The 14,116-nt window shown below is 44.4% G+C and overlaps 1 non-coding gene across 1 annotated transcript; it reads left to right on the top strand.

The window, feature by feature from the left end:
- Window positions 1–12,654: 12,654 nt before the first annotated feature.
- Window positions 12,655–12,758, top strand: LOC116862247. Its single transcript, XR_004381614.1, has one exon. It is a non-coding gene; the product is annotated as a U6 spliceosomal RNA (small nuclear RNA).
- The last annotated feature ends 1,358 nt before the right edge of the window (window positions 12,759–14,116 follow it).

A 14,116-nucleotide genomic window follows, 5' to 3' on the forward strand; every position in this document is an offset into this window, starting at 1 on the left:
TTCTCCTTGCCTGTGGGTATCTTTGAAAATCAAGAGCCAGTAGTCATGGTGAAAACCCACAGCCCAGCAGCCAATGGAGGAGAAAGAATTGGGCCGGAACACTCCGTGAGAACTGTCACTATTTCACCGGTCTGGAAATTCCAGAGATAACCCCACTCAAAGGCCTTCTCTTCATTTTCCTTACTCAGAATTACCCACTGTGAAAAGCCTTGTCAACAGGCCATCTGTCAAAAACAATCGGCAGCAGCTGGGCTACCTGAGGTGGTGACCACAGGTAGGATAAAAATCGAGCTAACTAAAACCTTTCAGAAAGTAAAATCTGGAGAACGAGCTGTCAGGGGTGGTGGGGAGAGCTCTGAATTCCGGGAGACTAAAAACCATACGATAAACAGGCACACTCAGGGATTTGGGTATGCTAGGAAAGATGTGACAAGGCCCTGAGCTCTCACCTGGGGATGACCATGATGCTCTGAGCAAGCAGGAAGCCAAGGCTAAGACAAGGCTATTAAGTGTCCTACGGTGTCAAAGTCATGCCCCAATACACACAATGTCCCTCAGTCCCCAGATGAGCAATGTTAACATCCTTTTACCTCATTTTCTTCAGCCAGAGGAATATCACCTATGGTTGTGGCCTCTACTGCCTCTGCCCCCATTCTCGCATGGACTCACTCAACTGGCTTCTGTTTGTACCACCTGAAAGCCACCAAGGGCATCAGTAACCCCACATGCCAAATCTAATCATCTCCTCTGGGACTGTCTGTTCACTCTCTCAGTGGGTTTTCAGCACAGGGTGGCCTCACCTTTGTTGAAATCCATGTCATTGCATTTATCTGCTTCGCCATCTGCCTGACTGAACACCCCCTCCTTTATCTCCCCCATGCGCTTCTTTTCTCTCTTTCTCAACGTTAGTGGGCCCAGGACTCAGGGCAAGGTCTCTATGCTTCTGTCCGCACCCTCAGTGCCGTGGCATTAAATATTATCCAATTCCCATGACTTCCTGTCTCCCTCCTACCTGGAGTGCTCTCCCCATGGATATCTAATAGTATCTCACTCTTAACAACGTGAACACAGAAGTTCCCCAATCCCCATCCCACTCTGGGGTGGTGGGGAGGGGCGAAACTGTCCCTATTTTTCCTGTCCCAAGTCTCTTTTCCTCTCTGTCCAGTATCAGGCAACATGAACCCTCTGTGTTGCTGTCACGAGCACGCTATGAAGGTGCACACACGAGCTGTACCTCTCCATGTCAGCTTTATTTGGTCACAAAGAAAGGTCAACATAATTATAAAGCAGCTTCAGGATTCTTCTGAAATGGCAAACAAAGCAGACAAGACAAGCCACACAACAAACAACACGGAGAGCAGGAAGTTAACGAGCCAAACGCCGAGGGAGGGAGTCTACGGAGGCGCAGTGGAAATAAGGCCTCGTCCAGTCCAGGTCAGCTCTCGGCACTTGCTGCTTCTGATGTTCAGTGAAGGCTCTCAGTTCTGTGTGGAGATCAGTTGGGCAGAGAGCCTTCGGTGGCAGATGCCCTTTTGAAGTGGTCAGACGGAGGGCTCCTCGTTTGAGGCATCTAAGATTTTGCTGCAGAAAAAAAATCCTCCTGTTTTGAAGTGATTTAATCAGTCTTGGGCGCCTACAGGCTTCCTCTGCTTCTGCTTGCTGTCAGGTCTGGGGTGTCATCAGCTGGTGCTGGTCTCGGCGATATCTGGTAGCTGCAGTCCACTTAGCTGCTCGTGTCACTGCTTGTCGCAGGCCCCCAAGTGACGTGAGTGACTCCATCTTGCAGTCGACAGTTATCCAAGCCAAAAGTTCAGGAATCATCCTTAGATTCTTCTGTATCTCCTTTATCTGTCACACCTACGCTGTCAGCAAACCCTGCCTTCACTAGAGCCAAAATAATATATACCCCCAATCCAAACACTTTATTTCATCACCTAGTCACACGGCCTGATATAATACAATATGCGCTCTATTGATACGCATCTCTGCAGTGGCAAGATCCGCTAGGTGCTTACAAATCCTCTTCACGCAAGACTCATTTCCCAGTCTCCCTGCAGTTACTTCAGACCAGATGATGCGGTTCGTGCTGCTGGAATACAGAAATAAGTAGCACATCCTGCCTCCAGCCTACAACGTCCCCCTCAATCATCCTCTCAGGGCTAGAGGCAGGGGTCATAAGTCATTCCAGGCCAGACCCCAAAACACCTTCTTGGGTTGCCATCCAGAGTTGCCCGGCAACCACATCACACTATGCAGTATGACAAAGCAACTTTTCCATGGTAAGCAACTGAGATTTGGAGCTTTTTCGGCACTGCAGCCAGCATGTGCCCAGACGGACACATATAAACACCACATGTAGAGAGTGCCCCACTTGGACCAGTAGATATCCTTGTGAGAGTGCTTAAACTGGTTGCAGCAGACAAGGGGAACCTCAGACTAATTTACAGTGTCTTCATTTTCACAAGGATAATGAATATATAGATTTTGGGTGTGGGTAACAAATTGAAAAGACAACCCCCACATGCCCCTCCTCTTGCTCCTGGAAAACTCTATCCCCCGACTGTCCTTCCCTCACTCACCTTCTTGGTTCCCTGGGCTCCACGGCCCTGGCTCAGGGCTAGGGCAGCAAAGGAACTATGAGACACAGTGGGTGAATCCCTCAACAGACATTTACCCTGGGCCCTGGGCCTGCTGCAAACCGGGAACCAGGAGATAAGCGAGTCAGGTTCCATGGTCCTAGACAGCTCCCATAGCTTGGCAATTTCTCTTCAGAGTGACCACTCTGTGCCACAGTAACAAGGGCATATGCTGAAGATGGGACTTGTCCAGGATACAAGGGAGCTTACTCTTTGGGTCTGTGTCTTCATCATTGTCCAAAGCTAGCAGAGAGGCAGAACAGAAGAGATCATTGCATCAGGGCTGAGAGTACTGTGTGCTCGGATCAAGTGGAAAGGCCACAAAGGCAGAAGTGATCAAATCAGGAGCACCTAAAGAATATTTGCCCGCAGTGGGTCTTCATGGCTGAGCAGGAGCTCAATGAGACAGCAAGAGTAAGCGAAGGAGCACGCAAGGCAGCAGGCGCCCCGTGTATAAGGCAGAGACGGGTGAAATGATCCTTTACTTTCAAGGCACTGATGGCCTCAAGTTGAGTAGAAACACAGGCTGTGTGCAAGGGAAAGGTGCTCTGGGCAGACGCCCCCATATGAATTTGGATTTCACCCACAGGGCTGCCATAACCATTGTACAGACTGTGTCCTTGGGTGCCTGGCTACAAGGGCAAACAGGGCTGAATTCCAATCAAGTTCAACCCAAGCCATGCACCCTGGCACAGGTTTGGGTCTACCAGGAGAAAGCAATGCCTTTTTCTCACCTTCCCAATTGTGCTGTGTAGTCTAACAGCAGCCTTGTTCTTCCTGCCCCCAACACCACAGCTCTCAAAGCCTTTGGAAAGGCTTGTAGGATCTTACTGCATTTTCACAACTCCGTGGAATAGGGCTTATAAGCACAGTTTCATAGATGAAGAAATTAGGTTGAGAGGTGGAAAAAGACAAGACTCTCCAAGAGAGGCCACTCAAGTTCCAGGGATCCTACCTGGGCCAAAAGATCCTGGGACAAACCAGTGAGACTCTTGGCCATTTGCCCTCTGAAAAACACAGGCTTGGTGAATACAACTAAGGTTTCTTATACACATGATTCGACATGACCAGAGATAGAAATATGAACAAAGCAAGGCAAAATCATAGCTCTTGAAATCATTCTAGTATTTCCTTCCATTCTGTTGGACTGGTTTTGGTGAAAACCCATCTATAAAAGGATGGCATGTCACCTCATGACGTGGCAGCAGAAACCAGGTCATGGCCACACTTCAAAGAAAATCCGCTTTGTGGCCCCTCCTAGGATGGGGAAGGGCCTACAATTTCACACATTTGAAATGCTAGACATTCCACTGAGAAACCAGCGCAAGTAATTCTATCTGATTTCTATTTAATACTACGTGGGTGAAAAATAAAAGGGATTTCGGGGGGGGGGGTCCTGCTGATTGAATTCTGTTTCCTGGCTTATGAAAATCAGAGCCTGACAAAGAGAAGGGGATGACCCCCTAACCCTGGCCACGGTCCCTGAAGCAACCATCCCTTCTGTCTACTTTCAGAGAGACAGAATCATTGCCCTAACTTTACAAATGGGGAAGCTGAGGCCACAAAGCAAACCTTTGGGCCTGAGGGCAAGGAAGTTTGTAGGAAGATGTTGCGTGTGAATTCAGACCCTGAACTAGCTTCTGAGTGCAACTATGTGGCTTGCTCTCCAAGGATGGATGACAACATTGAAACACTGGCTAGATAAGTTTCATTACTCCCATTCTGACTTATATCTGGAACATTTATTAGATACATAAAATTCATCAAGAGTTGTACTAAAAATACATAAGATATTTACCAAGAAGGTTGTTTTCGGTGTGTTGAGTTTGAGGAGTTCTTTATAGATCCTGGATATCAACCTTTTGTCTGTACTGTCATTTGCAAATATCTTCTCCCATTCCGTGGGTTGCCTCTTTGTTTTGTTGACTGTTTCCTTTGCTGTGCAGAAGCTTTTGGTTTTGATGACGTCCCAAAAGTTTATTTTGGCTTTTGTTTCCTTTGTCTTTGGAGACATATCTTGAAAGAAGTTGCTGTGGCTGATATCGAAGAGGTTACTGCCTATGTTCTCCTCTAGGATTCTGATGGATTCCTGTCTCACATTGAGGTCTTTTATCCATTTTGAGTTTATCTTTGCGTACGGTGTAAGAGAATGGCCGAGTTTCATTCTTCTACATATAGCTGTCCAGTTTTCCCAGCACCATTTATTGAAGAGACTGTCTTTTTTCCACTGTATATTTTTTCCTGTTTTGTTGAAGATTATTTGACTGTAGAGTTGAGGGTCCATATCTGGGCTCTTTACACTGTTCCACTGGTCTATGTGTCTGTTTTTATGCCAGTACCATGCTGTCTTGGTGATCACAGCTTTGTGTAAAGCTTGAAATCAGGTAATGTGATGCCTCCAGTTTTATTTTTGTTTTTCAACATTTCTTTAGCGATTCGGGGTCTCTTCTGGTTCCATACAAATTTCTGGATAATTTGCTCCAGCTCTTTGAAAAATACCAGTGGAACTCAACACACACAAAACAGATAATCATATCAAAAAATGGGCAGAAGAGGGACGCCTGGGTGGCTCAGTTGGTTGGACGACTGCTTTCGGCTCAGGTCATGATCCCGGAGTCCCGGGATCGAGTCCCGCATCGGGCTCCCAGCTCCACGGGGAGTCTGCTTCTCCCTCTGACCTTCTTCTCACTCATGCTCTCTCTCACTGCCTCTCTCTCAAATAAAAAAAAAAAAAGAGAAAAAAAAATGGGCAGAAGATATGAACAGACACTTTTCCAATGAAGACATACAAATGGCTATCAGACACATGAAAAAATGTTCATCATCACTAGCCATCAGGGAGATTCAAATTAAAACCACATTGAGATATCACCTTACACCAGTTAAAATGGCCAAAATTAGCAAGACAGGAAACAACATGTGTTGGAGGGGATGTGGAGAAAGGGGAACCCTCTTACACTGTTGGTGGGAATGCAAGTTGGTGCAGCCACTTTGGAGAACAGTGTGGAGATTCCTCAAGAAATTAAAAATAGAACTTCCTTATGACCCTGCAATTGCACTACTGGGTATTTACCCCAAAGATACAGATGCGGTGAAAAGAAGGACCATCTGTACCCCAATGTTTATAGCAGCAATGGCCACGGTCGCCAAACTGTAGAAAGAACCAAGATGCCCTTCAACGGACGAATGGATAAGGAAGATGTGGTCCATATACACTATAAAGTATTATGCCTCCATCAGAAAGGATGAATACCCAACTTTTGTATCAACATGGATGGGACTGGAAGAGATTATGCTAGTGAAATAAGTCAAGCAGACAGAGTCAATTATCATATGGTTTCACTTATTTGTGGACCATAACAAATAACATGGAGGACAGGGGGGGTTAGAGAGGAGAAGGGAGTTGGGGGAAATTGGAAGGGGAGGTGAACCATGAGAGACTATGGACTCTGAAAAACAATCTGAGGGGTTTGAAGCGGCTGAGGGTGGGAGGTTGGGGGAACCAGGTGGTGTGTATTAGAGAGGGCCCGGATTGCATGGAGCACTGGGTGTGGCGCAAAAACAAGGAATACTGTTATTCTGAAAATAAAAAAAAAATATTAAGAAACAAATGAAAAAAAAAAAGAAGGTTAAGAAACTTTCTAAAAGTTCCAAAAACCAAGCCTGTTTATAGGTAGCCAGTACTGGGTGGTTACTAGAGAAAGCGTTGAGTACCGTTTTGGCGCCATCTCGTGTCTAGTACTGAGATCAGCATGTACAAACAAGGAACCAAATACACAGAGCAGAGAGGTCTTGAACTACTCTGGGAGGGGTGAGTAGCCAGGTGTCCCTGAAAGCTTAGGGACAGAAGGGAGATGCAACTGGAGGAGCTGGCCGGAAGCCCTATCTCACAGGCACCGAAGGCAGGGGCCAGTGAGCACCTCAGTAATGTCATCAGATGTGCGTTTTAGAACAACTCAGCTGTAGGCATATGAGCAGGGGTTTTGAGAAGGCATCAGGCACTGATGAGGTCAGCATGTGCAAGACTATGTTTGCAGTCTCAGTTCTTCCGCCAGATCACAGGAATGAATATCTGCCTTCTACCAGAATATAAGCGGGGATTACTGGCTGTATTGCTCTCATCTCTATCCACACTGCCTAGAACTGTGCCTGGTACAGGATCGTTTTTATCAAAAAATAAAAGGGGCATATTTTACAATATAAAGGCGACATGATAATACTGTCAAAGTGCGGATCCCCTACCCCATCCATCCCTAAAGCACCTTTCTAGAGAATAAGGGACACGCCCCCAACTTCTCACCAGCTCTAAGGGCATACATCATTCTCCCGAAACCTCACAGATGAAACAAGGAGGGTCAGTGAGGTGGCCCCGCTAAGGGACAAGGTGCTCTGCCCATCTGTGACTCTTTTCACTACTCATGCCCCAGAAATCTCCTTCCTGCCTGTTTCAGGCAAATACTTTGGGACCAGGCAAGGCTTAAGGGTGTGTCAGCGGGGTCACACACATCCCTGTTGGACTGCAGGTTCCAGCATCCCCCGCATGCCAGGGAAATGTTCTCTAAACAGCGTGAGGGACAATTACAGCTCCAGAAAAACACTCTTTCATGTGACCTTGCCCAGGACGAACCCCAACGACAGAGGCAACACTCAGTGCCACTAGAAAATAGGAAAAGTCAGTATCACCCCCTGAGGGGGAGGCCTTAAGAAAGGCTGCACACACCGGAGTCTACTGCGTCCTTCCATTGCCCTAATTTTACAAATGGGGAAACTGAGGCCTCCAAAGGAAGAGAGTCTCTCTGAAAGCTACTTCACAGGCTCAGGAAACCCGAGCGTGCGGCTTTCCTTCCGGTCCTAGAAAGGAGGGGTCCAGCGGTGACGTGCGACAGGACTTGCGGAAGAGCCTCACCTCTGCACACACCCACCGCCTCCACTAGCCATGGACACACTCGGCCTCAGTCCTGTCCCAGCCGCTTGGCTCCGTGGCATCCGCGTTGCTCCGCCACTCGGCTCGGCCTGGCCGGGGTGGGCTCCACCCGACCAGCTCGGTCCACCAGCTGGGCTTCACGCAGCCCCACTCGGCCCAGTTCAGCTCACCAGGACACTAAAGAAGAATTGAAAAAATTCATGGAAACAAGTGATAATGAAAACACCACTGTTCAAGATCGGTGGGACACAGCAAAGGCAGTCCTCAGAGGAAAATACATAGTGATACAAGCCTTTCTCAAGAAACAAGAAAGGTCTCAAATACACAACCTAACCCTACACCTAAGGAGCTGGAGAAAGAATGGCAAAGAAAGGCTAAGCCCAGAAGGAGAAGAGAAATCATAAATATCAGAGCAGAAATCAATGAAATAGAAACAAAAAGAACAGTAGAACAAATCGATGAAACTAGGAGCTGGTTCTTTGAAAGAATTAATAAAATTGATAACCCCCTGGCCAGACTTATCAAAAAGAAAGGAGCAAGGACCCAAATAAATAAAATCATGAGTGAAAGAGGAGAGATCACAACCAACACCAAAGAAATACAAACAATTATAGAACAAATTTGACAGTCTGGAAGAAATGGTCGCATTCCTAGAGACAGAGACATAGAAACTACCACAACGGAACCAGGAAGAAATAGACAACCTGAACAGACCCATAACCAGTAAGGAGACTGAAGCAGTCTTCGAAAACCTCCCAACAAGAGCCCGGGGCCAGACGGCTTCCCTGGGGAATTCTACCAAACATTTAAAGAAGAATTAATTCCTATTCTCCTGAAAGGGTTCCAAAACATAGAAATGGAAGGAAAACTGCCAAACTCATTTCATGAGGTCAGCATTACCTTGATCCCCAAAAGCAGACGAAGATTTCAGACCAATATCCTCGATGAACACAGATGTGAACATTCTCACCAAAATACTAGCCAATAGGATCCAACAGTGCCTTAAAAAGATTATTCACCATGACCAAATGGGATTGATTCCAAGGCTGCAAGTTTGGTTCCACATCCACAAATCAAGCGATGTGATACAATGCATTAATAAAAGAAAGAGCAAGAACCATATGATACTCTCGATAGATACTGAAAAAGCATTTGACAAAGTACAGCATCCTTTCTTGATCAAAACACTCTTCAAAGTGCAGGGATAGAGGGCACATACCTCAATATCATCAAAGCCACCTATGAAAAAGCCACAGCCAATATCATTCTCAATGGAGAAAAACTGAGAGCTTTTCGGCTAAGGTCAGGAACACGGCAGGGTTGCCCACTATCACCACTGCTATTCAACATAGTACTAGAAGTCCTAGCCTCAGCAATCAGACAACACAAAGACAGTAAAGGCACCCAAATCAGCAAAGAAGAAGTCAAACTATCGCTCTTTGCAGATGATAAGACATTTTATGCAGAAAACCCAATAAACTCCACTCCACAAATCTGCTAGAACTTGTACAGGAATTCAGTAAAGTGTCCGGGTATAAAATCGATGCACAGAAATCAGTTGCATTTCTATACACCAAAAGCAAGACAGAGGGAAGAGAAATTAAGGAGTCAATCCCATTTACAACTGCACCCCAAACCATAACATACCTAGGAATAAACCTAACCAAAGAGACAAAGAATCTCAGAGAACGATAGAGTACTCATGAAGGAAATTGAAGGAGACACAAAGAAATGGAAAAATGTTCCATGCTCATGGATTGGAAGAACAACTATGGTGAAAATGTCTATGCTACCTAAGGCAATCTACACGTTTAATGCAATCCCTATCAAACTAACATCCTTTCCCCCCACAAAGATATGGAACAAATAATCCTAAAATTTATATGAAACCAGAGAAGACCTCGAAGAGCCAGAGGAATGTTGAAAAAGAAAGCCAAATTTGGTGGCATCACAATTCCAGACTTCAAGCTCTATTACAAAGCTGTCATCATCAAGACAGTATGGTATTGGCACAAAAACCAACACATAGATCAATGGAGCAGAATAGAGATCTCAGAAATAGACCCTCAACTCTATGGTCAACTAATCTTTGACAAAGCAGGAAAGAATGTCCAAAAGAAAAAATGACAGTCTCTTCAACAAACGGTGTTGGGCAAATTGGACAGCCACATGCAGAAAAATCAAACTCAACCATTTCCTTACACCACACACAAAAATAGACTCCAAATGGACGAAAGACCTCAATGTGAAAAGGGGATCCACTACGATCCTTGAGAACACAGACAGCAATCTCTTTGACCTCAGAGGCAGCAACTTCTTCCTAGAAACATCACCAAAGACAAGGGAAGCAAGGGCAAAAATGAACTATTAGGACTTCATCAAGATCAAAAGCCTTTGCACAGCAAAGGAGACAGTCAACAAAATCAAAAAACAATGGACAGAATGGGAGAAGATATTTGCAAACGACATATCAGATGAAGGACCAGTACCCAAAATCTATGAAAAACTTATCAAACTCAACACCCAAAGAACAAATAATCCAATCAAGAAATGCGCAGAGGAAGTGAACAGACATTTCTGCAAAGAAGACATCCAGATGGCCAACAGACACGAAAAAAGTGCTCCCCCTCACTCGGCATCAGGAAAATACAAATCAAAACCACAATAAGATCCCACGTCACACCAATCAGAATGGCTAAAATTAACAAGTCAGGAAATGACAGATGCTGTTGAGGATGTGGAGAAAGGGGAACCCTCCTCCAGTGTTGGTGGGAATGCAAGCTGGTGCAACCACTCTGGAAAACAGCATGGAGGTTCCTCAAAAAGTTGAAAACAGAGCTACCGTATGACCTAGCAATTGCACTGCTGGGTATTTCCCCTAAAGATACAAATGTAGTGATCTGAAGGGGCACTTGCACCCAAATGTTTATAGCAGCAATGTCCACAATAACAAAACTATGGAAAGAACCTAGATGTCCATCAAGAGATGAATAGATAAAGAAGACGTGGCATACAGTATTCCATTGTGTATATATACATATATATGTGTGTGTGTGTATATATACAAATATATACATACAATGGAATACTATGCAGTCATCAAAGAAAATAAAATCTTGCCCTGTGCAATGATGTAGATGGAACTAGAGGGTATTATTCTGAGCGAAATAAGTCAATCAGAGAAAGACAATTATCATATGATCTCTCTGATATGAGGAATTTGAGAGGCAATGTGTGGGGCTTGGGGGGTAGGGAAGGAAAAAATGAAACAAGATGAGATCAGGTGGTAGACAAACCATAAGAGACTCTTAATCTCACAAAATAAACTGAGTGTTGCTGGGGGGAGTGGGGTAGGGACAGGATGGTTGGGTTATGGACATTGGGGAGGGTATGTGCTATGGTGAGTGCTGTGAAGTATGCAAGCCTGACAATTCACAGAACTGTACCCCTGGGCCTATAATACATTATATGTTAATAAAAAATAAAAAACTAAAAAAAATTAAAATTTAGGTAACTTGAAAAAAATATATAAAGACTATGAATAGTTTTGAGATAATTCTCAGTGTGCTCTCCCAAAGTTAGTATTAATTTATAACTTCACAAATATTGCATGAGTACCTGTTTTAATATTGAGAATTGAGAATATAGATTATAAATAGTACTTCATTGTGGTTCTATTGCATATTTCTCTATCAATGAGTTTTTTATTTTTATGTATTTTTGAAATTAATTTTTTTCAATCCATAATTGTCTATTCATGTTCTTCTTTATTAGAGTAATAATGATTTTTAGAGCCTTTTATTATGTCTTAAGGATAGTTACCTCTTGTCAAAATTATTTTTACCCAACTAAGTATTTATTTTTATGTTATGTCTTGTGCTTGTTTTTTATGATGGACAGAAATTTTAATTTTAGAATTGTACTTTATTACATCATTTCTTCCTTTGTGATCTCTTTTACTGCCTTTCTCTTAGAAAATTCCTTTTTACCTTCTTACCATTTAAAAAGACACATATGTTTTTATCTAGTATTTTAGAGTTTCATTGTTTACACTAAAATATTTAATAAACCCTTTAGTATGGTGTAAGTTACTTGCTTATTTGTTCTTTGATAGGTACAGTTCCAAAAGTCTTTCCAGAATAAATCATCCATCTCTTTTGCATTTGTTTATGATGCTTCTTCACAATATACCTATTTCTTCTGTGTGCTAAATTTTAAAAGTAAAATACGGAGCTGATTTATACTCGAATTTCACGAAAGAAAATGAATTTAATTGAAATAAAAGCAGCTAACTTTACTCATTGTTTTGTTACTGTATTGGATATTACTTCCTACAAGACCCCCTAAGATTATAAAAAACATTAAGAAATTGGAGGTCATGTATTTGTTTAAATTACATGTTTCACTCTCAGCTCTGTTTTTCCCTGCTGTGAAGGATAAGAAAAGTTAAGTCCCTCACACTCTCTTCCCTGCCCACACCCAACACTCTGCCACAGGGTTATTGTTTTTATAATGCCAAGGTCTGTGATAATCACATTTACTCTGCCACCTCCCTTCCCTTGGATGTTTAGACCTAGTTCTGGGTTTATTTGGAAGCACTGCTTACCTCTGGTCCTGTTACTTTGCCTTTTCTTTGAGTTCCCTGTCTAAATTTATCTCTGTGCAAAACTTTTATTTCTCATAGCAGCACTGGGAAGCTTGTAAGTGTGAAATCAGGCTTGTTCAAAGACACTTTGCCCATGGCAAATCAGTGCAGGAGTTGAAGATTCTCATCTATACTCACCAGACTGCAGAGACCATGCTCAGGAGAGCAATGGGAGCCATGAGCTTTTAGTCTTGAGCTGGGGGGAGGGGGTGCGAGGGGGGGGGCGGGGAGTACAGTACTCTCTCTTCTGGAATCTTCTAGGGAGGCCAGAGGAGCCTGGATAGGATTGCAGCTAACTCTGATCTGGCGGATGAGATTTGGGGCTAGGCAGCCTTTCTGTGGTGCCTCTGAAAGGGCTGAGGAGGGAATTAATGAAATAGGTTGCTGGTCGTCATGGCATAGATTTATCTGGAGTCTGACAACTATGGACAGAAAGTAGAACAGTGAGTGTGCTCGCTCTGGGGGCACATATACAAAGATTTGAATGGTACAGAAATTAACATGCCCCCTGTGCAAGGGTGATACACAAATCTGTGAAGCATTCCATATTAAAAGGGGAAAAAAGACAGTAGAACAGTGAGGAAGCCCAAAGCGTCTGTTTCCCTTCAAAAGTCCCCAACCAGAAACCTAAACAAAAAAAGATCTATTTTCGTTTCACTTGGGGGAAAAATGAAATCCCAGAGGGTCAGTCTGGCCTACAATGGCAGCTCATTCATGCTGCAAACCCCAGAGTCCTTCTTGGTTTCCATTCTGCCCTTCTCAAGATGGCAGCCAGAGGACTACCAAGGAGAAACTCAAGGGACTAAGAACTTGTGACTTCCACCTACATCTCTGGCCACAGCAGAGTCCTGGCCACTCCTAACAGCCTCAAATGCTGGGATATATCATTTTGTGAATCTGTCAAAAGACAAGAGCTCTGTCTCATGATAATCTCATGTTTCTTCATTGCTTTTCAAGTTATGGTAGTAACCGCTACACTTGCTCATTTACAGATATTTGTAGGAAGTTCCAAATGTGGGTCAGGCACAGCACTCACTGTCGTGGGCATGGTGGTGAAGTGACAAGGGTCTGTTCACATGCATCACTTGGGGTGGTCACTATGTGCAAAACTTTTATTTCTCATAGTAGCACTGGGAAGTTAAGTACTATTATCCCCATCTTGTGGACAAGTAAACAGAGGCTGTGAGAAGTTAATAATCAATTCAAGAGTCCATAATTATATAACAGAGTCAGAATCTGAACCTATGTTGGTCTCCTCCAAAGATTCGGCTCTTAATAATTTTTCTACACTAGTGCTTTCCATTCCTGGCACATCCAGTGCCTGGGACCTAGCCCTCAGATTCTGATTTAATTGGTTGAGGGGGAAGCCCAGGTATCAGTAAGCTTGTATTATCTTATCAGTAAGCTTGTATTAACAACTGGAGATGGAGGTATTTTTCTCTCTATTTAAAATTAGGTAAACTACGATCCAGAGAGGTAGACTCACGTGCCCAAGGTCACACAGCAAGTCCACAGTGAAGCTGGGATGTGTGTCCACAACTCTACCATCTCCGAAAGGCTGTCCTTGGCTCCAGAAAAAGGTGGCTTCTATTAAGTTGTGGGGTACACTGGCCAAACCCTCTGCTCCAGCCAGCCCAGAAGCCTCCCTGGGAATGTGTGTGCCTGAGGGGCAGGGCATCATGTGGAAGCTGGGTGATAATCAGGCCGGGTTATGCCAGGATGTGCGGTGGAAGCCCAGCCTGCTGAAGGCAGGGGTGTGTCTGGGCCAGGGTGGGGGCCGGACACGGGGATGCACTTTTTTCCCAGCATAACAAGCTGTGGGCTTCCTCCTCCCTTGCTGAGCCCTGCCTGATATGTCCGACCTCGAACAGGTCACTAACCAGGGACTGGAGGGCTGGCAGGCAGGCAGGG

This window comes from Lontra canadensis, unplaced genomic scaffold (genome assembly GCF_010015895.1).
Source record: "Lontra canadensis isolate GAN:19392208 unplaced genomic scaffold, GSC_riverotter_1.0 scaffold229, whole genome shotgun sequence".
Classification (NCBI taxonomy): domain Eukaryota; kingdom Metazoa; phylum Chordata; class Mammalia; order Carnivora; family Mustelidae; genus Lontra; species Lontra canadensis.